The sequence below is a fragment of the Caloenas nicobarica genome, chromosome 2, assembly GCF_036013445.1.
Source record: "Caloenas nicobarica isolate bCalNic1 chromosome 2, bCalNic1.hap1, whole genome shotgun sequence".
In the NCBI taxonomy this organism is placed as follows: Eukaryota; Metazoa; Chordata; class Aves; order Columbiformes; family Columbidae; genus Caloenas; species Caloenas nicobarica.
This window is the reverse complement of record NC_088246.1, coordinates 128,668,788-128,691,897: the sequence shown is the minus strand read 5'-3', so window position 1 is coordinate 128,691,897 and position 23,110 is coordinate 128,668,788. Positions and strand designations below refer to the sequence as shown.

At 50.9% G+C, this 23,110-nt stretch overlaps 21 non-coding genes across 21 annotated transcripts; all 21 read left to right on the top strand.

Moving 5' to 3' along the window:
- The first annotated feature begins 364 nt into the window (after positions 1 to 364).
- On the top strand, positions 365 to 453 carry TRNAY-GUA (transfer RNA tyrosine (anticodon GUA)). The gene is given in 2 exon segments: positions 365 to 401; positions 418 to 453. It is a non-coding gene; the product is annotated as a tRNA-Tyr (tRNA).
- Positions 454 to 771: 318 nt separating this feature from the next.
- TRNAA-AGC (transfer RNA alanine (anticodon AGC)) lies at positions 772 to 844 on the top strand. The gene has a single exon. It is a non-coding gene; the product is annotated as a tRNA-Ala (tRNA).
- Positions 845 to 2,370: 1,526 nt separating this feature from the next.
- Positions 2,371 to 2,459, top strand: TRNAY-GUA (transfer RNA tyrosine (anticodon GUA)). The gene is given in 2 exon segments: positions 2,371 to 2,407; positions 2,424 to 2,459. It is a non-coding gene; the product is annotated as a tRNA-Tyr (tRNA).
- Positions 2,460 to 2,777: 318 nt separating this feature from the next.
- On the top strand, positions 2,778 to 2,850 carry TRNAA-AGC (transfer RNA alanine (anticodon AGC)). The gene has a single exon. It is a non-coding gene; the product is annotated as a tRNA-Ala (tRNA).
- Positions 2,851 to 3,559: 709 nt separating this feature from the next.
- On the top strand, positions 3,560 to 3,648 carry TRNAY-GUA (transfer RNA tyrosine (anticodon GUA)). The gene is given in 2 exon segments: positions 3,560 to 3,596; positions 3,613 to 3,648. It is a non-coding gene; the product is annotated as a tRNA-Tyr (tRNA).
- A 318-nt stretch (positions 3,649 to 3,966) lies between these two features.
- On the top strand, positions 3,967 to 4,039 carry TRNAA-AGC (transfer RNA alanine (anticodon AGC)). The gene has a single exon. It is a non-coding gene; the product is annotated as a tRNA-Ala (tRNA).
- A 1,525-nt stretch (positions 4,040 to 5,564) lies between these two features.
- Positions 5,565 to 5,653, top strand: TRNAY-GUA (transfer RNA tyrosine (anticodon GUA)). The gene is given in 2 exon segments: positions 5,565 to 5,601; positions 5,618 to 5,653. It is a non-coding gene; the product is annotated as a tRNA-Tyr (tRNA).
- A 318-nt stretch (positions 5,654 to 5,971) lies between these two features.
- On the top strand, positions 5,972 to 6,044 carry TRNAA-AGC (transfer RNA alanine (anticodon AGC)). The gene has a single exon. It is a non-coding gene; the product is annotated as a tRNA-Ala (tRNA).
- A 709-nt stretch (positions 6,045 to 6,753) lies between these two features.
- On the top strand, positions 6,754 to 6,842 carry TRNAY-GUA (transfer RNA tyrosine (anticodon GUA)). Its single transcript is given in 2 exon segments — positions 6,754 to 6,790; positions 6,807 to 6,842. It is a non-coding gene; the product is annotated as a tRNA-Tyr (tRNA).
- Positions 6,843 to 7,160: 318 nt separating this feature from the next.
- On the top strand, positions 7,161 to 7,233 carry TRNAA-AGC (transfer RNA alanine (anticodon AGC)). Its single transcript has one exon. It is a non-coding gene; the product is annotated as a tRNA-Ala (tRNA).
- A 1,525-nt stretch (positions 7,234 to 8,758) lies between these two features.
- TRNAY-GUA (transfer RNA tyrosine (anticodon GUA)) lies at positions 8,759 to 8,847 on the top strand. Its single transcript is given in 2 exon segments — positions 8,759 to 8,795; positions 8,812 to 8,847. It is a non-coding gene; the product is annotated as a tRNA-Tyr (tRNA).
- A 318-nt stretch (positions 8,848 to 9,165) lies between these two features.
- On the top strand, positions 9,166 to 9,238 carry TRNAA-AGC (transfer RNA alanine (anticodon AGC)). Its single transcript has one exon. It is a non-coding gene; the product is annotated as a tRNA-Ala (tRNA).
- A 709-nt stretch (positions 9,239 to 9,947) lies between these two features.
- TRNAY-GUA (transfer RNA tyrosine (anticodon GUA)) lies at positions 9,948 to 10,036 on the top strand. The gene is given in 2 exon segments: positions 9,948 to 9,984; positions 10,001 to 10,036. It is a non-coding gene; the product is annotated as a tRNA-Tyr (tRNA).
- A 318-nt stretch (positions 10,037 to 10,354) lies between these two features.
- TRNAA-AGC (transfer RNA alanine (anticodon AGC)) lies at positions 10,355 to 10,427 on the top strand. Its single transcript has one exon. It is a non-coding gene; the product is annotated as a tRNA-Ala (tRNA).
- Positions 10,428 to 11,953: 1,526 nt separating this feature from the next.
- On the top strand, positions 11,954 to 12,042 carry TRNAY-GUA (transfer RNA tyrosine (anticodon GUA)). Its single transcript is given in 2 exon segments — positions 11,954 to 11,990; positions 12,007 to 12,042. It is a non-coding gene; the product is annotated as a tRNA-Tyr (tRNA).
- A 318-nt stretch (positions 12,043 to 12,360) lies between these two features.
- On the top strand, positions 12,361 to 12,433 carry TRNAA-AGC (transfer RNA alanine (anticodon AGC)). Its single transcript has one exon. It is a non-coding gene; the product is annotated as a tRNA-Ala (tRNA).
- A 709-nt stretch (positions 12,434 to 13,142) lies between these two features.
- Positions 13,143 to 13,231, top strand: TRNAY-GUA (transfer RNA tyrosine (anticodon GUA)). Its single transcript is given in 2 exon segments — positions 13,143 to 13,179; positions 13,196 to 13,231. It is a non-coding gene; the product is annotated as a tRNA-Tyr (tRNA).
- Positions 13,232 to 13,549: 318 nt separating this feature from the next.
- On the top strand, positions 13,550 to 13,622 carry TRNAA-AGC (transfer RNA alanine (anticodon AGC)). The gene has a single exon. It is a non-coding gene; the product is annotated as a tRNA-Ala (tRNA).
- Positions 13,623 to 15,148: 1,526 nt separating this feature from the next.
- Positions 15,149 to 15,237, top strand: TRNAY-GUA (transfer RNA tyrosine (anticodon GUA)). Its single transcript is given in 2 exon segments — positions 15,149 to 15,185; positions 15,202 to 15,237. It is a non-coding gene; the product is annotated as a tRNA-Tyr (tRNA).
- Positions 15,238 to 15,570: 333 nt separating this feature from the next.
- On the top strand, positions 15,571 to 15,643 carry TRNAA-AGC (transfer RNA alanine (anticodon AGC)). The gene has a single exon. It is a non-coding gene; the product is annotated as a tRNA-Ala (tRNA).
- Positions 15,644 to 16,755: 1,112 nt separating this feature from the next.
- Positions 16,756 to 16,828, top strand: TRNAA-AGC (transfer RNA alanine (anticodon AGC)). Its single transcript has one exon. It is a non-coding gene; the product is annotated as a tRNA-Ala (tRNA).
- The last annotated feature ends 6,282 nt before the right edge of the window (positions 16,829 to 23,110 follow it).

Below are 23,110 nucleotides of genomic sequence, written 5' to 3'. Positions count from 1 at the left end.
GAGGATCAGAAGACTTACGCATGACGCATGAATAGGTTATGCATTAGAGGAAAGGCTGTCTGTCTGGTGCTTGACCAGAGGGTGAAAGACATCCCAGTGAAATTGGCTCAAGAAAAGTGTCAGCAGGATATGGGTAAGATGTTTTTGGGGCTAGGGGAGAGTACACCTGTAGAAGAGGAGGTCCAAGGAGCTATTTGAGTTTTTCTGGTTGTTGGTCTGCAGGATTTGGTGGGCTAAGGTGTCGAACAAGGTGGTGTGACGTTGGAGCTGAGGCTGCTGAAGCAGAGGCATCATGCTGTGCTGTGCATGGAGAAGCATTGGATGAGTGTGTGATGGGCGAGGTGCTGGGCAGAGCCCCATGATTCCTTCGATAGCTCAGCTGGTAGAGCGGAGGACTGTAGGTTCCCTTGCACGGCCATCCTTAGGTCGCTGGTTCAACTCCGGCTCGAAGGAGTGCCCTTTTGCCTGGGGACGCACCTGCGCACACCTCTGCCTTTTGGCCCTGCCCGGGTGGCTCCATTCAAGGGCTGCCCAGCCTAAAGCTCTTTGCCTGTGCTGGGGAACATGACCAACCAAGGCACTTTTGGGTGAAGCTTGGGCAGGGCATGGTTGTCCTGAGCCCTGGGGTTTGGGAGGGGTCACCTCCATCAGGGAAGAGAATGGCAGTGTGAGAGGGAAGCAGACGTGAGCCCCGGGTTTTGGGTGCAGGGCAGCCTGGGTCAGGAGTGGGTGCCTGGGAGGGGAGAGGACCTGAGGCAGAGGCCATGGGCTGGGGAATTAGCTCAAGTGGTAGAGCGCTCGCTTAGCATGTGAGAGGCAGCGGGATCGATGCCCGCATTCTCCAATGCTTTTCATTGCCCTTCCCTGGACACAGGGCCCTTTGCCAGAGGGGCCCTCTGTCCTCTGGGAGTTGTGGGGAGATCACGGTGTGTCCTGGCTTTACAGAGGAGAATGACTTCCACAGCTCTATCAAAGGTGGCATGGGGACTATAACATAGGTATTAATTTCCTCCATCTTCGCTCAGCAGACGGTAAATGTCATCTCAAATTCTGTGTTCAGCTTTGAGCTGGACTATACAGGGAAGACATCAATGAAATGGAGCAACTTCAATGGAGGGCCACCAAGAAGCAAAGGGAATGGAGGGATTTCTGTGTGAGGATGGGCTGCGGACACTGAGGATGTTCAGCTGGGAGAAAGAGAGGACCAGAAGTCCTACGCATGACCTTCCAGCTCGTTGGAGTAGGATACAGAGTAGAGGAAAGGCTGTCCATTTCTCTGATGCTTGACTAGAGGGCAAAAGACAGCCCAGTGAAATTGGCTCAGGAGAAGTGTCAGCAGGATATGGGAGAGCTCTTTTTGGGCCTGAGGACAACAAGCTGTAGAAGAGGAGGTCCAAGGAGCTAGTGGAGTTTTTCTGGTTGTTAGTCTGCATGTGTGGCAGTTGCAGTTCCTCCTGAGATCTGGAGCCTTCAATGGGGCTGTTGATGGCTCTTTAGCACCTTTTGTGCCCCCCTGTGCCTGTCCCCTCGCACACACCTAGGGTGGTACCAAGGTGCTGACAGTCACATCCTCCCCTACCCCAGGACAGGGTGACTTCACCTCCACCAGCTGCTGGGGCAGGAGGAATGGGACCCTTGGTCAGTTGACAGGGTCATTAACAAAGGAGGTACCCAGAGCAGGTGCAAAACTTGTGGACTATGTTGTAATGCCACAGCCAGATCTGACCAAGGTATAAAACGGGGCCCCCACCGAAGGCCCCCTTTGGAGTGGTCTTCTTGGAGCTGCGGGTCTGTGAACTGGAGCCCCGTCCTTAGACTGGGACGCCGTCTAAGGAGACTTCCCAGGATTGAGAGTGCCTCACCTCCTCGTTTGGGTGAGTGGTAATTTACTGGATGTATTCTTGAATGAGTCCTTGCCTAACCCAGGTGAATGATTATTTCTTGTGGGTACTGTGGAGTGAAAGGCCTCTGGTTTTGTTTCTTGTGAGTGTATGCGTGCATGTTGTGCATCCTCATGATTCTTATGTTGGTGTACCCCAATAATCTCCTCAACTGATATGCAAACATGTATTTTCTGTTGTCAGAGTGCTAACTAATTGTATAAACCCTGTTTCTAGTTGCTTTATTTGCTACACTTTTTTGGCTAGAAGAAAGCCCGTTTTGGAACTTCTTGTCCTCCTAAAATTGACTTTTGGGGTGCTTCCGTGACAGCATGATTCGGTGGGCTAAAGGATTGAGCAAGGTGGTGTGATGTAGGAGCTGAGACTCTTGGAAGCAAGATATTGGAGTAGAGGCACCATGCTGTGCTGTGCATGGAGAAGCATTGGATGAGTGTGTGATGGGCGAGGTGCTGGGCAGGGCCCCATGATTCCTTCGATAGCTCAGCTGGTAGAGCGGAGGACTGTAGGCTCCCTTGCACGGCCATCCTTAGGTCGCTGGTTCAACTCCGGCTCGAAGGAGTGCCCTTTTGCCTGGGGACGCACCTGCGCACACCTCTGCCTTTTGGCCCTGCCCGGGTGGCTCCATTCAAGGGCTGCCCAGCCTAAAGCTCTTTGCCTGTGCTGGGGAACATGGCCAACCAAGGCACTTTTGGGTGAAGCTTGGGCAGGGCATGGTTGTCCTGAGCCCTGGGGTTTGGGAGGGGTCACCTCCATCAGGGAAGAGAATGGCAGTGTGAGAGGGAAGCAGACGTGAGCCCCGGGTTTTGGGTGCAGGGCAGCCTGGGTCAGGAGTGGGTGCCTGGGAGGGGAGAGGACCTGAGGCAGAGGCCATGGGCTGGGGAATTAGCTCAAGTGGTAGAGCGCTCGCTTAGCATGTGAGAGGCAGCGGGATCGATGCCCGCATTCTCCAATGCTTTTCATTGCCCTTCCCTGGACACAGGGCCCTTTGCCAGGGGTCCTCTGGGAGCTGTGGGGAGATCATGGTTTTCCCAGTCTTTGCAGAGGAGGACGACTTCCATGGCTCTATCCAAAGCGGAGTGGGGACTATAAAAGAGGAAGTGATTTTCTCCCTCTATGCTGGACAGACGGAAATGACATCTCAAGTACTTTGTCCAGCTTTGAACTTTGCAGTACATAGAAGACATCAAAGAAATGAAGCAAGTTCAGTGGAGGGCCACCACGAAGTAAATGGAATGGAGGGATTTCTATCTGAGGATGGGACAAGGACACTGGGAATGTTCAGGCAAGAGAAAGAGAGGATCAGAAGACTTACGCATGACGCATGAATAGGTTATGCATTAGAGGAAAGGCTGTCTGTCTGGTGCTTGACCAGAGGGTGAAAGACATCCCAGTGAAATTGGCTCAAGAAAAGTGTCAGCAGGATATGGGTAAGATGTTTTTGGGGCTAGGGGAGAGTACACCTGTAGAAGAGGAGGTCCAAGGAGCTATTTGAGTTTTTCTGGTTGTTGGTCTGCAGGATTTGGTGGGCTAAGGTGTCGAACAAGGTGGTGTGACGTTGGAGCTGAGGCTGCTGAAGCAGAGGCATCATGCTGTGCTGTGCATGGAGAAGCATTGGATGAGTGTGTGATGGGCGAGGTGCTGGGCAGAGCCCCATGATTCCTTCGATAGCTCAGCTGGTAGAGCGGAGGACTGTAGGTTCCCTTGCACGGCCATCCTTAGGTCGCTGGTTCAACTCCGGCTCGAAGGAGTGCCCTTTTGCCTGGGGACGCACCTGCGCACACCTCTGCCTTTTGGCCCTGCCCGGGTGGCTCCATTCAAGGGCTGCCCAGCCTAAAGCTCTTTGCCTGTGCTGGGGAACATGACCAACCAAGGCACTTTTGGGTGAAGCTTGGGCAGGGCATGGTTGTCCTGAGCCCTGGGGTTTGGGAGGGGTCACCTCCATCAGGGAAGAGAATGGCAGTGTGAGAGGGAAGCAGACGTGAGCCCCGGGTTTTGGGTGCAGGGCAGCCTGGGTCAGGAGTGGGTGCCTGGGAGGGGAGAGGACCTGAGGCAGAGGCCATGGGCTGGGGAATTAGCTCAAGTGGTAGAGCGCTCGCTTAGCATGTGAGAGGCAGCGGGATCGATGCCCGCATTCTCCAATGCTTTTCATTGCCCTTCCCTGGACACAGGGCCCTTTGCCAGAGGGGCCCTCTGTCCTCTGGGAGTTGTGGGGAGATCACGGTGTGTCCTGGCTTTACAGAGGAGAATGACTTCCACAGCTCTATCAAAGGTGGCATGGGGACTATAACATAGGTATTAATTTCCTCCATCTTCGCTCAGCAGACGGTAAATGTCATCTCAAATTCTGTGTTCAGCTTTGAGCTGGACTATACAGGGAAGACATCAATGAAATGGAGCAACTTCAATGGAGGGCCACCAAGAAGCAAAGGGAATGGAGGGATTTCTGTGTGAGGATGGGCTGCGGACACTGAGGATGTTCAGCTGGGAGAAAGAGAGGACCAGAAGTCCTACGCATGACCTTCCAGCTCGTTGGAGTAGGATACAGAGTAGAGGAAAGGCTGTCCATTTGTCTGATGCTTGACTAGAGGGCAAAAGACAGCCCAGTGAAATTGGCTCAGGAGAAGTGTCAGCAGGATATGGGAGAGCTCTTTTTGGGCCTGAGGACAACAAGCTGTAGAAGAGGAGGTCCAAGGAGCTAGTGGAGTTTTTCTGGTTGTTAGTCTGCATGTGTGGCAGTTGCAGTTCCTCCTGAGATCTGGAGCCTTCAATGGGGCTGTTGATGGCTCTTTAGCACCTTTTGTGCCCCCCTGTGCCTGTCCCCTCGCACACACCTAGGGTGGTACCAAGGTGCTGACAGTCACACCTCCCCTACCCCAGGACAGGGTGACTTCACCTCCACCAGCTGCTGGGGCAGGAGGAATGGGACCCTCGGTCAGTTGACAGGGTCATTAACAAAGGAGGTACCCAGAGCAGGTGCAAAACTTGTGGACTAAGTTGTAATGCCACAGCCAGATCTGACCAAGGTATAAAACGGGGCCCCCACCGAAGGCCCCCTTTGGAGTGGTCTTCTCGGAGCTGCGGGTCTGTGAACTGGAGCCCCCTCCTTAGACTGGGACGCCGTCTAAGGAGACTTCCCAGGATTGAGAGTGCCTCACCTCCTCGTTTGGGTGAGTGGTAATTTACTGGATGTATTCTTGAATGAGTCCTTGCCTAACCCAGGTGAATGATTATTTCTTGTGGGTACTGTGGAGTGAAAGGCCTCTGGTTTTGTTTCTTGTGAGTGTATGCGTGCATGTTGTGCATCCTCATGATTCTTATGTTGGTGTACCCCAATAATCTCCTCAACTGATATGCAAACATGTATTTTCTGTTGTCAGAGTGCTAACTAATTGTATAAACCCTGTTTCTAGTTGCTTTATTTGCTACACTTTTTTGGCTAGAAGAAAGCCCGTTTTGGAACTTCTTGTCCTCCTAAAATTGACTTTTGGGGTGCTTCCGTGACAGCATGATTCGGTGGGCTAAAGGATTGAGCAAGGTGGTGTGATGTAGGAGCTGAGACTCTTGGAAGCAAGATATTGGAGTAGAGGCACCATGCTGTGCTGTGCATGGAGAAGCATTGGATGAGTGTGTGATGGGCGAGGTGCTGGGCAGAGCCCCATGATTCCTTCGATAGCTCAGCTGGTAGAGCGGAGGACTGTAGGCTCCCTTGCACGGCCATCCTTAGGTCGCTGGTTCAACTCCGGCTCGAAGGAGTGCCCTTTTGCCTGGGGACGCACCTGCACACACCTCTGCCTTTTGGCCCTGCCCGGGTGGCTCCATTCAAGGGCTGCCCAGCCTAAAGCTCTTTGCCTGTGCTGGGGAACATGGCCAACCAAGGCAGTTTTGGGTGAAGCTTGGGCAGGGCATGGTTGTCCTGAGCCCTGGGGTTTGGGAGGGGTCACCTCCATCAGGGAAGAGAATGGCAGTGTGAGAGGGAAGCAGACGTGAGCCCCGGGTTTTGGGTGCAGGGCAGCCTGGGTCAGGAGTGGGTGCCTGGGAGGGGAGAGGACCTGAGGCAGAGGCCATGGGCTGGGGAATTAGCTCAAGTGGTAGAGCGCTCGCTTAGCATGTGAGAGGCAGCGGGATCGATGCCCGCATTCTCCAATGCTTTTCATTGCCCTTCCCTGGACACAGGGCCCTTTGCCAGGGGTCCTCTGGGAGCTGTGGGGAGATCATGGTTTTCCCAGTCTTTGCAGAGGAGGACGACTTCCATGGCTCTATCCAAAGCGGAGTGGGGACTATAAAAGAGGAAGTGATTTTCTCCCTCTATGCTGGACAGACGGAAATGACATCTCAAGTACTTTGTCCAGCTTTGAACTTTGCAGTACATAGAAGACATCAAAGAAATGAAGCAAGTTCAGTGGAGGGCCACCACGAAGTAAATGGAATGGAGGGATTTCTATCTGAGGATGGGACAAGGACACTGGGAATGTTCAGGCAAGAGAAAGAGAGGATCAGAAGACTTACGCATGACGCATGAATAGGTTATGCATTAGAGGAAAGGCTGTCTGTCTGGTGCTTGACCAGAGGGTGAAAGACATCCCAGTGAAATTGGCTCAAGAAAAGTGTCAGCAGGATATGGGTAAGATGTTTTTGGGGCTAGGGGAGAGTACACCTGTAGAAGAGGAGGTCCAAGGAGCTATTTGAGTTTTTCTGGTTGTTGGTCTGCAGGATTTGGTGGGCTAAGGTGTCGAACAAGGTGGTGTGACGTTGGAGCTGAGGCTGCTGAAGCAGAGGCATCATGCTGTGCTGTGCATGGAGAAGCATTGGATGAGTGTGTGATGGGCGAGGTGCTGGGCAGAGCCCCATGATTCCTTCGATAGCTCAGCTGGTAGAGCGGAGGACTGTAGGTTCCCTTGCACGGCCATCCTTAGGTCGCTGGTTCAACTCCGGCTCGAAGGAGTGCCCTTTTGCCTGGGGACGCACCTGCGCACACCTCTGCCTTTTGGCCCTGCCCGGGTGGCTCCATTCAAGGGCTGCCCAGCCTAAAGCTCTTTGCCTGTGCTGGGGAACATGACCAACCAAGGCACTTTTGGGTGAAGCTTGGGCAGGGCATGGTTGTCCTGAGCCCTGGGGTTTGGGAGGGGTCACCTCCATCAGGGAAGAGAATGGCAGTGTGAGAGGGAAGCAGACGTGAGCCCCGGGTTTTGGGTGCAGGGCAGCCTGGGTCAGGAGTGGGTGCCTGGGAGGGGAGAGGACCTGAGGCAGAGGCCATGGGCTGGGGAATTAGCTCAAGTGGTAGAGCGCTCGCTTAGCATGTGAGAGGCAGCGGGATCGATGCCCGCATTCTCCAATGCTTTTCATTGCCCTTCCCTGGACACAGGGCCCTTTGCCAGAGGGGCCCTCTGTCCTCTGGGAGTTGTGGGGAGATCACGGTGTGTCCTGGCTTTACAGAGGAGAATGACTTCCACAGCTCTATCAAAGGTGGCATGGGGACTATAACATAGGTATTAATTTCCTCCATCTTCGCTCAGCAGACGGTAAATGTCATCTCAAATTCTGTGTTCAGCTTTGAGCTGGACTATACAGGGAAGACATCAATGAAATGGAGCAACTTCAATGGAGGGCCACCAAGAAGCAAAGGGAATGGAGGGATTTCTGTGTGAGGATGGGCTGCGGACACTGAGGATGTTCAGCTGGGAGAAAGAGAGGACCAGAAGTCCTACGCATGACCTTCCAGCTCGTTGGAGTAGGATACAGAGTAGAGGAAAGGCTGTCCATTTCTCTGATGCTTGACTAGAGGGCAAAAGACAGCCCAGTGAAATTGGCTCAGGAGAAGTGTCAGCAGGATATGGGAGAGCTCTTTTTGGGCCTGAGGACAACAAGCTGTAGAAGAGGAGGTCCAAGGAGCTAGTGGAGTTTTTCTGGTTGTTAGTCTGCATGTGTGGCAGTTGCAGTTCCTCCTGAGATCTGGAGCCTTCAATGGGGCTGTTGATGGCTCTTTAGCACCTTTTGTGCCCCCCTGTGCCTGTCCCCTCGCACACACCTAGGGTGGTACCAAGGTGCTGACAGTCACACCTCCCCTACCCCAGGACAGGGTGACTTCACCTCCACCAGCTGCTGGGGCAGGAGGAATGGGACCCTCGGTCAGTTGACAGGGTCATTAACAAAGGAGGTACCCAGAGCAGGTGCAAAACTTGTGGACTAAGTTGTAATGCCACAGCCAGATCTGACCAAGGTATAAAACGGGGCCCCCACCGAAGGCCCCCTTTGGAGTGGTCTTCTTGGAGCTGCGGGTCTGTGAACTGGAGCCCCGTCCTTAGACTGGGACGCCGTCTAAGGAGACTTCCCAGGATTGAGAGTGCCTCACCTCCTCGTTTGGGTGAGTGGTAATTTACTGGATGTATTCTTGAATGAGTCCTTGCCTAACCCAGGTGAATGATTATTTCTTGTGGGTACTGTGGAGTGAAAGGCCTCTGGTTTTGTTTCTTGTGAGTGTATGCGTGCATGTTGTGCATCCTCATGATTCTTATGTTGGTGTACCCCAATAATCTCCTCAACTGATATGCAAACATGTATTTTCTGTTGTCAGAGTGCTAACTAATTGTATAAACCCTGTTTCTAGTTGCTTTATTTGCTACACTTTTTTGGCTAGAAGAAAGCCCGTTTTGGAACTTCTTGTCCTCCTAAAATTGACTTTTGGGGTGCTTCCGTGACAGCATGATTCGGTGGGCTAAAGGATTGAGCAAGGTGGTGTGATGTAGGAGCTGAGACTCTTGGAAGCAAGATATTGGAGTAGAGGCACCATGCTGTGCTGTGCATGGAGAAGCATTGGATGAGTGTGTGATGGGCGAGGTGCTGGGCAGGGCCCCATGATTCCTTCGATAGCTCAGCTGGTAGAGCGGAGGACTGTAGGCTCCCTTGCACGGCCATCCTTAGGTCGCTGGTTCAACTCCGGCTCGAAGGAGTGCCCTTTTGCCTGGGGACGCACCTGCGCACACCTCTGCCTTTTGGCCCTGCCCGGGTGGCTCCATTCAAGGGCTGCCCAGCCTAAAGCTCTTTGCCTGTGCTGGGGAACATGGCCAACCAAGGCACTTTTGGGTGAAGCTTGGGCAGGGCATGGTTGTCCTGAGCCCTGGGGTTTGGGAGGGGTCACCTCCATCAGGGAAGAGAATGGCAGTGTGAGAGGGAAGCAGACGTGAGCCCCGGGTTTTGGGTGCAGGGCAGCCTGGGTCAGGAGTGGGTGCCTGGGAGGGGAGAGGACCTGAGGCAGAGGCCATGGGCTGGGGAATTAGCTCAAGTGGTAGAGCGCTCGCTTAGCATGTGAGAGGCAGCGGGATCGATGCCCGCATTCTCCAATGCTTTTCATTGCCCTTCCCTGGACACAGGGCCCTTTGCCAGGGGTCCTCTGGGAGCTGTGGGGAGATCATGGTTTTCCCAGTCTTTGCAGAGGAGGACGACTTCCATGGCTCTATCCAAAGCGGAGTGGGGACTATAAAAGAGGAAGTGATTTTCTCCCTCTATGCTGGACAGACGGAAATGACATCTCAAGTACTTTGTCCAGCTTTGAACTTTGCAGTACATAGAAGACATCAAAGAAATGAAGCAAGTTCAGTGGAGGGCCACCACGAAGTAAATGGAATGGAGGGATTTCTATCTGAGGATGGGACAAGGACACTGGGAATGTTCAGGCAAGAGAAAGAGAGGATCAGAAGACTTACGCATGACGCATGAATAGGTTATGCATTAGAGGAAAGGCTGTCTGTCTGGTGCTTGACCAGAGGGTGAAAGACATCCCAGTGAAATTGGCTCAAGAAAAGTGTCAGCAGGATATGGGTAAGATGTTTTTGGGGCTAGGGGAGAGTACACCTGTAGAAGAGGAGGTCCAAGGAGCTATTTGAGTTTTTCTGGTTGTTGGTCTGCAGGATTTGGTGGGCTAAGGTGTCGAACAAGGTGGTGTGACGTTGGAGCTGAGGCTGCTGAAGCAGAGGCATCATGCTGTGCTGTGCATGGAGAAGCATTGGATGAGTGTGTGATGGGCGAGGTGCTGGGCAGAGCCCCATGATTCCTTCGATAGCTCAGCTGGTAGAGCGGAGGACTGTAGGTTCCCTTGCACGGCCATCCTTAGGTCGCTGGTTCAACTCCGGCTCGAAGGAGTGCCCTTTTGCCTGGGGACGCACCTGCGCACACCTCTGCCTTTTGGCCCTGCCCGGGTGGCTCCATTCAAGGGCTGCCCAGCCTAAAGCTCTTTGCCTGTGCTGGGGAACATGACCAACCAAGGCACTTTTGGGTGAAGCTTGGGCAGGGCATGGTTGTCCTGAGCCCTGGGGTTTGGGAGGGGTCACCTCCATCAGGGAAGAGAATGGCAGTGTGAGAGGGAAGCAGACGTGAGCCCCGGGTTTTGGGTGCAGGGCAGCCTGGGTCAGGAGTGGGTGCCTGGGAGGGGAGAGGACCTGAGGCAGAGGCCATGGGCTGGGGAATTAGCTCAAGTGGTAGAGCGCTCGCTTAGCATGTGAGAGGCAGCGGGATCGATGCCCGCATTCTCCAATGCTTTTCATTGCCCTTCCCTGGACACAGGGCCCTTTGCCAGAGGGGCCCTCTGTCCTCTGGGAGTTGTGGGGAGATCACGGTGTGTCCTGGCTTTACAGAGGAGAATGACTTCCACAGCTCTATCAAAGGTGGCATGGGGACTATAACATAGGTATTAATTTCCTCCATCTTCGCTCAGCAGACGGTAAATGTCATCTCAAATTCTGTGTTCAGCTTTGAGCTGGACTATACAGGGAAGACATCAATGAAATGGAGCAACTTCAATGGAGGGCCACCAAGAAGCAAAGGGAATGGAGGGATTTCTGTGTGAGGATGGGCTGCGGACACTGAGGATGTTCAGCTGGGAGAAAGAGAGGACCAGAAGTCCTACGCATGACCTTCCAGCTCGTTGGAGTAGGATACAGAGTAGAGGAAAGGCTGTCCATTTCTCTGATGCTTGACTAGAGGGCAAAAGACAGCCCAGTGAAATTGGCTCAGGAGAAGTGTCAGCAGGATATGGGAGAGCTCTTTTTGGGCCTGAGGACAACAAGCTGTAGAAGAGGAGGTCCAAGGAGCTAGTGGAGTTTTTCTGGTTGTTAGTCTGCATGTGTGGCAGTTGCAGTTCCTCCTGAGATCTGGAGCCTTCAATGGGGCTGTTGATGGCTCTTTAGCACCTTTTGTGCCCCCCTGTGCCTGTCCCCTCGCACACACCTAGGGTGGTACCAAGGTGCTGAAAGTCACATCCTCCCCTACCCCAGGACAGGGTGACTTCACCTCCACCAGCTGCTGGGGCAGGAGGAATGGGACCCTCGGTCAGTTGACAGGGTCATTAACAAAGGAGGTACCCAGAGCAGGTGCAAAACTTGTGGACTAAGTTGTAATGCCACAGCCAGATCTGACCAAGGTATAAAACGGGGCCCCCACCGAAGGCCCCCTTTGGAGTGGTCTTCTCGGAGCTGCGGGTCTGTGAACTGGAGCCCCCTCCTTAGACTGGGACGCCGTCTAAGGAGACTTCCCAGGATTGAGAGTGCCTCACCTCCTCGTTTGGGTGAGTGGTAATTTACTGGATGTATTCTTGAATGAGTCCTTGCCTAACCCAGGTGAATGATTATTTCTTGTGGGTACTGTGGAGTGAAAGGCCTCTGGTTTTGTTTCTTGTGAGTGTATGCGTGCATGTTGTGCATCCTCATGATTCTTATGTTGGTGTACCCCAATAATCTCCTCAACTGATATGCAAACATGTATTTTCTGTTGTCAGAGTGCTAACTAATTGTATAAACCCTGTTTCTAGTTGCTTTATTGGCTACACTTTTTTGGCTAGAAGAAAGCCCGTTTTGGAACTTGTTGTCCTCCTAAAATTGACTTTTGGGGTGCTTCCGTGACAGCATGATTCGGTGGGCTAAAGGATTGAGCAAGGTGGTGTGATGTAGGAGCTGAGGCTCTTGGAAGCAAGATATTGGAGTAGAGGCATCATGCTGTGCTGTGCATGGAGAAGCATTGGATGAGTGTGTGATGGGCGAGGTGCTGGGCAGGGCCCCATGATTCCTTCGATAGCTCAGCTGGTAGAGCGGAGGACTGTAGGTTCCCTTGCACGGCCATCCTTAGGTCGCTGGTTCAACTCCGGCTCGAAGGAGTGCCCTTTTGCCTGGGGACGCACCTGCGCACACCTCTGCCTTTTGGCCCTGCCCGGGTGGCTCCATTCAAGGGCTGCCCAGCCTAAAGCTCTTTGCCTGTGCTGGGGAACATGGCCAACCAAGGCAGTTTTGGGTGAAGCTTGGGCAGGGCATGGTTGTCCTGAGCCCTGGGGTTTGGGAGGGGTCACCTCCATCAGGGAAGAGAATGGCAGTGTGAGAGGGAAGCAGACGTGAGCCCCGGGTTTTGGGTGCAGGGCAGCCTGGGTCAGGAGTGGGTGCCTGGGAGGGGAGAGGACCTGAGGCAGAGGCCATGGGCTGGGGAATTAGCTCAAGTGGTAGAGCGCTCGCTTAGCATGTGAGAGGCAGCGGGATCGATGCCCGCATTCTCCAATGCTTTTCATTGCCCTTCCCTGGACACAGGGCCCTTTGCCAGGGGTCCTCTGGGAGCTGTGGGGAGATCATGGTTTTCCCAGTCTTTGCAGAGGAGGACGACTTCCATGGCTCTATCCAAAGCGGAGTGGGGACTATAAAAGAGGAAGTGATTTTCTCCCTCTATGCTGGACAGACGGAAATGACATCTCAAGTACTTTGTCCAGCTTTGAACTTTGCAGTACATAGAAGACATCAAAGAAATGAAGCAAGTTCAGTGGAGGGCCACCACGAAGTAAATGGAATGGAGGGATTTCTATCTGAGGATGGGACAAGGACACTGGGAATGTTCAGGCAAGAGAAAGAGAGGATCAGAAGACTTACGCATGACGCATGAATAGGTTATGCATTAGAGGAAAGGCTGTCTGTCTGGTGCTTGACCAGAGGGTGAAAGACATCCCAGTGAAATTGGCTCAAGAAAAGTGTCAGCAGGATATGGGTAAGATGTTTTTGGGGCTAGGGGAGAGTACACCTGTAGAAGAGGAGGTCCAAGGAGCTATTTGAGTTTTTCTGGTTGTTGGTCTGCAGGATTTGGTGGGCTAAGGTGTCGAACAAGGTGGTGTGACGTTGGAGCTGAGGCTGCTGAAGCAGAGGCATCATGCTGTGCTGTGCATGGAGAAGCATTGGATGAGTGTGTGATGGGCGAGGTGCTGGGCAGAGCCCCATGATTCCTTCGATAGCTCAGCTGGTAGAGCGGAGGACTGTAGGTTCCCTTGCACGGCCATCCTTAGGTCGCTGGTTCAACTCCGGCTCGAAGGAGTGCCCTTTTGCCTGGGGACGCACCTGCGCACACCTCTGCCTTTTGGCCCTGCCCGGGTGGCTCCATTCAAGGGCTGCCCAGCCTAAAGCTCTTTGCCTGTGCTGGGGAACATGACCAACCAAGGCACTTTTGGGTGAAGCTTGGGCAGGGCATGGTTGTCCTGAGCCCTGGGGTTTGGGAGGGGTCACCTCCATCAGGGAAGAGAATGGCAGTGTGAGAGGGAAGCAGACGTGAGCCCCGGGTTTTGGGTGCAGGGCAGCCTGGGTCAGGAGTGGGTGCCTGGGAGGGGAGAGGACCTGAGGCAGAGGCCATGGGCTGGGGAATTAGCTCAAGTGGTAGAGCGCTCGCTTAGCATGTGAGAGGCAGCGGGATCGATGCCCGCATTCTCCAATGCTTTTCATTGCCCTTCCCTGGACACAGGGCCCTTTGCCAGAGGGGCCCTCTGTCCTCTGGGAGTTGTGGGGAGATCACGGTGTGTCCTGGCTTTACAGAGGAGAATGACTTCCACAGCTCTATCAAAGGTGGCATGGGGACTATAACATAGGTATTAATTTCCTCCATCTTCGCTCAGCAGACGGTAAATGTCATCTCAAATTCTGTGTTCAGCTTTGAGCTGGACTATACAGGGAAGACATCAATGAAATGGAGCAACTTCAATGGAGGGCCACCAAGAAGCAAAGGGAATGGAGGGATTTCTGTGTGAGGATGGGCTGCGGACACTGAGGATGTTCAGCTGGGAGAAAGAGAGGACCAGAAGTCCTACGCATGACCTTCCAGCTCGTTGGAGTAGGATACAGAGTAGAGGAAAGGCTGTCCATTTGTCTGATGCTTGACTAGAGGGCAAAAGACAGCCCAGTGAAATTGGCTCAGGAGAAGTGTCAGCAGGATATGGGAGAGCTCTTTTTGGGCCTGAGGACAACAAGCTGTAGAAGAGGAGGTCCAAGGAGCTAGTGGAGTTTTTCTGGTTGTTAGTCTGCATGTGTGGCAGTTGCAGTTCCTCCTGAGATCTGGAGCCTTCAATGGGGCTGTTGATGGCTCTTTAGCACCTTTTGTGCCCCCCTGTGCCTGTCCCCTCGCACACACCTAGGGTGGTACCAAGGTGCTGACAGTCACATCCTCCCCTACCCCAGGACAGGGTGACTTCACCTCCACCAGCTGCTGGGGCAGGAGGAATGGGACCCTCGGTCAGTTGACAGGGTCATTAACAAAGGAGGTACCCAGAGCAGGTGCAAAACTTGTGGACTATGTTGTAATGCCACAGCCAGATCTGACCAAGGTATAAAACGGGGCCCCCACCGAAGGCCCCCTTTGGAGTGGTCTTCTCGGAGCTGCGGGTCTGTGAACTGGAGCCCCCTCCTTAGACTGGGACGCCGTCTAAGGAGACTTCCCAGGATTGAGAGTGCCTCACCTCCTCGTTTGGGTGAGTGGTAATTTACTGGATGTATTCTTGAATGAGTCCTTGCCTAACCCAGGTGAATGATTATTTCTTGTGGGTACTGTGGAGTGAAAGGCCTCTGGTTTTGTTTCTTGTGAGTGTATGCGTGCATGTTGTGCATCCTCATGATTCTTATGTTGGTGTACCCCAATAATCTCCTCAACTGATATGCAAACATGTATTTTCTGTTGTCAGAGTGCTAACTAATTGTATAAACCCTGTTTCTAGTTGCTTTATTTGCTACACTTTTTTGGCTAGAAGAAAGCCCGTTTTGGAACTTCTTGTCCTCCTAAAATTGACTTTTGGGGTGCTTCCGTGACAGCATGATTCGGTGGGCTAAAGGATTGAGCAAGGTGGTGTGATGTAGGAGCTGAGACTCTTGGAAGCAAGATATTGGAGTAGAGGCACCATGCTGTGCTGTGCATGGAGAAGCATTGGATGAGTGTGTGATGGGCGAGGTGCTGGGCAGGGCCCCATGATTCCTTCGATAGCTCAGCTGGTAGAGCGGAGGACTGTAGGCTCCCTTGCACGGCCATCCTTAGGTCGCTGGTTCAACTCCGGCTCGAAGGAGTGCCCTTTTGCCTGGGGAGTGCCCTTTTGCCCTTTTGCCTGCGCACACCTCTGCCTTTTGGCCCTGCCCGGGTGGCTCCATTCAAGGGCTGCCCAGCCTAAAGCTCTTTGCCTGTGCTGGGGAACATGACCAACCAAGGCAGTTTTGGGTGAAGCTTGGGCAGGGCATGGTTGTCCTGAGCCCTGGGGTTTGGGAGGGGTCACCTCCATCAGGGAAGAGAATGGCAGTGTGAGAGGGAAGCAGACGTGAGCCCCGGGTTTTGGGTGCAGGGCAGCCTGGGTCAGGAGTGGGTGCCTGGGAGGGGAGAGGACCTGAGGCACCGGCCATGGGCTGGGGAATTAGCTCAAGTGGTAGAGCGCTCGCTTAGCATGTGAGAGGCAGCGGGATCGATGCCCGCATTCTCCAATGCTTTTCATTGCCCTTCCCTGGACACAGGGTCCTTTGGCACAGGCCATATCTTTTGGGGGTGTGGGAGCTCATTCTGCACCTGGACAGCAAAGAGGGGGAAAAAATGCAGAAATGTACAGGAGTACAGACAGTTTAACAAAGGACCTTATTTTCCCCCTCTTTGCTGTGCAGACATCAAATGTCATCTTGAGTAATGTATCCAGTTTTTAGCTCTCTCAGAAAGAAAAGACATTCTGAGAAACAGAATCACTTCAGTGGAGGGCCACCAAGGAGTTCAGAGAATGGAAGTATTTCTATGTGAGGGTGGGCTGAGGATACTAGGAAAGTTCAGCCAGGAGAAAGAGAGGATCAGAAGGCTTACATTTGACTTTTCAGCTTGCAGGCATAGGTTATGGAGAAGAGGAAAGGCTGCAAATTATTCTGGTGCCTGACCAGAGGGCAAAAGACAGCCCAGTGAAACTGGATTATGCTTCAGTGGGATATGGCTAAGCTCTCTTTGGGCCCAAGGAGAGTCCATATGTAGATTGTTGGTCTGTACAAATCTGTGCACTAAAGGGCTGAGCAAGGTTGTGTGACATTGAAGCCAAGGTTGTTGGAAGCAGGATGTTGGAGTTGAGGCATCATGCTGTGCTGTGCATGGAGAAGCATTGGATGAGTGTGTGATGGGCGAGGTGCTGGGCAGAGCCCCATGATTCCTTCGATAGCTCAGCTGGTAGAGCGGAGGACTGTAGGCTCCCTTGCACGGCCATCCTTAGGTCACTGGTTCAACTCCGGCTCGAAGGAGTGCCCTTTTGCCTGGGGATGCACCTGCACACACCTCTGCCTTTTGGCCCTGCCCGGGTGGCTCCATTCAAGGGCTGCCCAGCCTAAAGCTCTTTGCCTGTGCTGGGGAACATGACCAGCCCAGGCAGTTTTGGGTGAAGCCTGGGCAGGGAAGGGTGGTCCTGAGCGCTGGAGATTAGGAGGGGTCACCTCCATGGGGAAAGAGAGTGCGTGTGTGGGGGTGTGAGAGGGAGGCGGATGGGAGGCCCAGGCTTTGGGTGCAGGGCAGCCTGGGTCAAGAGTGGGTGCCTGGGAGGGGAGAGGACCTGAGGCAGAGGCCATGGGCTGGGGAATTAGCTCAAGTGGTAGAGCGCTCGCTTAGCATGTGAGAGGCAGCGGGATCGATGCCCGCATTCTCCAATGCTTTTCATTGCCCTTCCCTGGACACAGGGCCCTTTGCCAGGGGTCCTCTGGGAGCTGTGGGGAGATCATGGTCTGCCCAGGCTTTACAGAGGAGCTTGACTTTCCGGGCTCTGTCAACATCAACACAGTCAGTGAAACATAGAAATTTATTTTCTCCCACTTTCCTTAGAATTATAAAATCAAAGAATAGTTTGGGTTTAAAGGCACCTTCACAGGTCACCTTGTCCCACCCCCCTGCAATGCACAGGGGAACCTTCAACTAGATCAGGTTGCTCAGAGCCCCATCCAGTGTGGCCTGGAATGTTTTCAGGGATGGGGCATCTACCACCCCTCTGGGCAACCTGGGCCAGTGTTTCATCATCCTCATTGTAGAATTCTTCCTCACATCTAGCCTGAATCTCTCCTTTAGTTTAAAACCATTACCCCTTGTGTTATTAGAATAGGCCCTGCTAAAAAGTCTGTCTTTCTCATAGGCCCCTTTTAAGTACTGGAAGACTGCAATAAGGTCTCCCTGGAGCCTTCTCCAGGCTGAACAACCCCAACTCTCTCAGCCTTTCCTCACAGGAGAGGTGTTCCATCCCTCTGATCACCTTGGTGGCCTCCTCGTGACCCTCTCCAACAGGTCCATGTCTTTCCTGTACTGAGGACTTCAGAGCCGGATGGTGGCCTCTCACCAGAGCAGAGGGGCAGAATCACCTTCCTCGACCTGCTGGTCACGCTGCTTTTGATGCAGCCCAAGATACGATTGGCCTTCTGGGCTGTGAGTGCACATTGACGGCTCATGTCCAATCTTTCATCCACCACCCCTGGGCTTACAATTGGCTCAAGTAAATCTGAGGGCTGCCGGCATAGGAGTGGTCCAAACTTTCACTGATTTTTTTTCTTCTTTTTTTTTTTTTTTTTCCCCTTAGTTTCCAGTTAAACCAACTTGCTAGTCTGACTCACTGTGTGACTGGCATAATTACTAGAGTTGATGAAATGGAAGTGGTGACATCACATCTTTTCAGCACCAGTAAAGTCTTACATTATCTTCAGCACACCACAAAGCAGCTCCTTAAAAAGTATGCAGAGGCCAGAAGACCATACCAGTGTGAAGCATAAGTAAATTCTGTGGAAAATAGCAGGAAGCAGAAGAATTAAGTTTCCTTTGGACTAATCTGTGGCTATAGGATAAGCCAATGTTTGACAGTATATTAAATATTTCGGAGGCTTCTGCTGCCAGCTTTTACAGTACCACAGGTGTGTGACACGAAGTGCTGTTCCTGTCGAAATGCTCTCTGCCCATGCAATTTGTTCAAACAAAACTCTGACAGGTTAACTCTGCCCTGGCGGGATGACTGCTACCACAGGCATCACTTGCCCACACAGCCCTAACCCTCTGTGGTTCCGGCACCACGTGTTCCTCTGCAACCAGGATAAAAGCAGACAGGCGGCATAAAATCCTCACGAAGCGCTCTGCTAATTTGACAAAAATGTAATCATGTGCCCACACCTGATCCAGATCAAATTTGTACTGCTGGGTGATGTGGCATGGCCCAGAGCCAGCGGTAATGATTGCGGAACCGCAGCGCTTGGTGAAGGCTTCTCCTGCAGATGAATTACCTGTACAGGAGATGGTAAATACCAAATGTGGCCTATCACTGTGGAAACAGCTTGTGCAGGCTCCCCAAGACATGCCCTGATCTGCACTAAAGAGACATAGCGTAACCCCTTGCCAAACCACCTTTCTTTCTACCCTTGGAGGGAGGGTGCTGGGTTAGCCTCTGACTGAGAGCGTTAAGCAGGGGAGAGGAATAGAAAAAAAAAAAAAAGGAAATTACATGTCTGAGGTTTTTCTTTTGGGCAAGTCTCATATAAAAATAAAGGAGTGTACAAATGTCTTTGTTTCCCTGCCAGCTTTTATAAGAACTAATTAAGGCCAAGGAGAGCTTCATTTTCCTGTTTATTTCATGCTGAGAACAGCTCATGTATTTAACCTATTGATGATTTTGCAGCTGCCTGCTTTAATTTGCTTATGATTGAGGAACAAAAAGTTAGTGTAGCAGCAAGGAGTTGCCAAAGCTGCAGAGCGGTCACTGGTGCATGATCCAGCTGTGTGATCAAACTCCATTAGGCAGCTGTGACAACAAGCGTGGGCTGTGCTTTGGAGCCAGAAAGCCAAATTAGAATTATGGCTCCTTAGTAGTTGCTTATTTCCAACTCGGCTGATTTTTCCATAATAAGGTCAACATAATTGTGAAGATATAGAGAGCTGGCATTTATTTGATGCTAGAGAACTTCATGCACTTTTCAACTTTGTGATTTATCTATTGATTGCAATTGAAAATTCAAGCCACAAAATTCACTGGTAATTGCTATCAATAAATGAAGAATTATGCTTTACCAGAAAACAATCTTTGGGGGTAAATATTCACAGGTCTTAGCATCACTCATATTTCTTATTTCAGGCAAATCGATTACAAGGCATTTGTTATATCGAAGAGTCCTATGGACTTTATGGAAATCACACAGAATTCAATAAAGAATTTTATAGCTGCTATAAAATCTACAAAATAATTTTTAATGTCCTTTTGATTCAGAAGGTAAGATCTCAGCCCTCTAGAAATCAGTGACAGAGCTCACAATTGAGATTGACAGAAAATGAGCACCCAATCATTTGCAGCTCTTATTTATAAAGTTTTCCATAAACTACTCTATGTGACTGAGGAACTTTATAGGTATTACATTAAATTCCACAGGGTTTTTTTTTTCAAAACTTGGGAGGAGGATGGTTCATTTCAGGGAAGGAGATATATTATACTTTATTTTCTTGCTTTCCTTAAAAAAACAGCTCTTCAAACTTTTACGTGTTGTTTCAAAATATTATTTCAAAACAATTTACAGATACCAGGCAGGGACTCCCAAACCGTGTTATCCTAGCACCACAGTATCCAAGCTACTTAAGAAGGCACGCATGGTCCTTGGGAACTCCTGCTGCCCTGTCGTAACACCCGTCCCCAGCCAAGGTTAAGCCTGTGTCAGCTCACGCGGGAAGCTTCGTACAATTCTAGCAGATGGAAACTAGAACATCAAATAATAGCTAACTCTCCAAGTTTGCACTATTACATGTTTATTCTATTCCAGAATCACAAACCTGGAGATGCGAAGCTTTTCCTGGGAAGCTGGGCAAAAGCCTTCTCCTTACAGCAAGGAGAAATTGGCCACCAGCACCTTCTGGCTGGAATGTGGCAGCAGTGTAGAGAATTCTAGTGTGTGCATGGAGTCTGTACCACAGAAAGTGGAAATTATTTCTGTGGTATGTGTGTTGTATCAGAGCAGAACAGAATCCACATTATGTATTACTTGCTAACAGTCAATATATGCTGCTACTGTTTGTTCACATCGCAATTCCCTCTGCTGGTGCTAGGCACCAGACTTTGTCATCTTTCATCATCAACATCCAAAATAGATAATTTGCAATAATGGATTTCACCAATTCTTCCTTTTCCTATTTGCCTATTGTTTAGAAGTCATATGCAATTTATGTGTTGTTACAAATTATATACAAAAAGATGTTTGTTCCTGCATTTGATAAGTGGCAATTATAAATAAGTTTGCAAGATGGATGAACATTTTAAATTTTTTTTTCCCAATTAGTGTTTAGAAAGATCTGTTTCATCAATTGTTTCCACAAATGGACATTCATGCATAGACATCTGGTCATGATAAAGTGACCAGAAAACAAAAATATATCTGAAAATTGAATTACAAAGCAATTATGCTTTGAATTCATATTTTTTGGGAGCATAGCTTCACGCTGTACATTTTTTTCCATATCTTGCAATTAACTTGTAATGCAAACAGTATTGACTTGCAATGTATTAGTTATGACTTCTAACAAATTAAAGTCAATTCTCTCATTATCACAGAATCACACAGAATCACAGAATGTTAGGGATTGGAAGGGACCTGGAAAGATCATCTAGTCCAATCCCCCTGCCGGAGCAGGAACACCTAGGTGAGGTTACACAGGAAGGCGTTCAGGCGGGTTTTGAATGTCTCCAGAGAAGGAGAATCCACAACCCCCCTGGGCAGCCTGTTCCAGTGTTCCGTCACCCTCACTGAGAAGAAGTTTCTTCTCAAATTTAAGTGGAACCTCTTGTGTTCCAGCTTGAACCCATTACCCCTTGTCTTACTGTTGGTTGTCACCGAGAAGAGCCTGGCTCCATCCTCGTGACACCCACCCTTTATATATTTATGAACATTGATGAGGTCACCCCTCAGTCTCCTCTTCTCCAAGCTAAAGAGACCCAGCTTCCTCAGCCTTTCCTCATAAGGGAGATGCTCCACTCCCTTAATCATCTTTGTGGCCCTGCGCTGGACTCTCTCCAGCAGTTCCCTGTCCTTCTGGAACTGAGGGGCCCAGAACTGGACACAATATTCCAGATGAGGTCTCACCAGGGCAGAGTAGAGGGGAAGGAGAACCTCTCTCGACCTACTAACCACCTCCCTTCTAATACACCCCAGGATGCCATTGGCCTTCTTGGCCACAAGGGCACAGTGCTGGCTCATGGTCATCCTGCTGTCCACCAGGACCCCCAGGTCCCTTTCCCCTACACTGCTCTCTAACAGGTCATTCCCCAACCTATACTGGAACCTGGGGTTGTTCCTGCCCAGATGCAAGACTCTACATTTTCCCTTGTTATATTTCATTAAATTTTTCCCCGCCCAACTCTCTAGCCTGTCCAGATCTCGCTGGATGGCAGCACAGCCCTCTGGCGTGTCAGCCACTCCTCCCAGCTTGGTGTCATCAGCAAACTTGCTGATAGTACACTCAATTCCCTCATCCAAGTCATTGATGAATATATTGAACAGTATTGGTCCCAGAACTGACCCTTGAGGCACTCCACTAGATACAGGCCTCCAACCAGACTCCGCCCCATTGATCACGACTCTCTGGCTTCTCTCCTTCAGCCAGTTTGCAGTCCACCTCACTACCCAATCATCCAGTCCACACTTCCTCAGTTTTGCCGTGAGGATGCTGTGGGAGACGGTGTCAAATGCTTTGCTGAAGTCAAGGTAGACCACATCCACTGCTCTGCCATTGTCAATCCACCTTGTTACGTCTTCATAAAAGGCTATGAGGTTGGTCAAGCACCACTTCCCCTTGGTGAAGCCATGTTGACTGTCCCTGATGACCCTCTTATCCTTGATATGTCTTAAGATGGCACCAAGGATAAGGTGTTCCATCACTTTCCCAGGGATGGAGGTGAGGCTGACTGGTCTATAGTTGCTCGGGTCCTCCTTCTTGCCCTTTTTGAAGACCGGAGTGACATTTGCTTTCCTCCAGTCCTCAGGCACCTCTCCCGTTTCCCAAGACTTGGCAAAGATGATGGAGAGTGGTCCAGCAATGACTTCAGCCAGCTCCCTCAGCACCCACAGGTGCATCCCATCTGGACCCATGGATTTATGGATGTCCAGATTGCTTAACTGGTCCCTAACCCAGTCCTCATCAATTGAGGCTAACTCCTCCATTGCCCTGCCTCAGGGGTACGGGGCTCCTCAGGACAGCCTCCGGCAGAGTAGACAGAGACAAAGAAGGCATTCAGTAACTCTGCCTTCTCTGTATCTTCTGTCACCAGGGCACCCACCCCATTCATCAGTGGGCCTACATTGCCTCTGGTGTTAGTTTTATCTGCCATGTATTTGAAGAAGCTCTTCCTGTTGTCCTTGACCCCTCTCGCCAGGTTTAACTCTAAGGAGGCCTTAGCTTTCCTAGTTGCCTCCCTACATCCTCTGACAACAGCCTTATATTCTTCTTATCTGGGAATTGGTTATCTTGGCCACAGATGCAATGACATGTAGTGGCTCACAGATCATCCTGTTCAGGATCAGCAACAACATAACCAAGTCTTCACCAAATTAAGCTCTTTGGGCCCATTGGTTCTCAAATGTTCATGTTCTACAGTCAAGTAACAGGATCTTTCATCAGACTCTTTATGTCCTTTTACACAAATTACAGGAACTACAGAATATGTTTTTTTCCACTTATTTTGTGTAATAACAAACTGACTGTATAAGTAAACCTCCTGCATACAACTGAGTAGATGTCATGGTTTTCCCTGGTTTTAGATATTCTATAGAACACGCTGGTTTGCAGGTTTTGAACAATTTGCAAACTAGCATATTTATTCAGATTTTATACATTTTAGAATGAAATTGCTTAGTAAATACTTATATTAACAAATATTCAGAGTCCAAAGTGAGATTAAGTATTATAAAGGTTGCTTATTTTCTTAG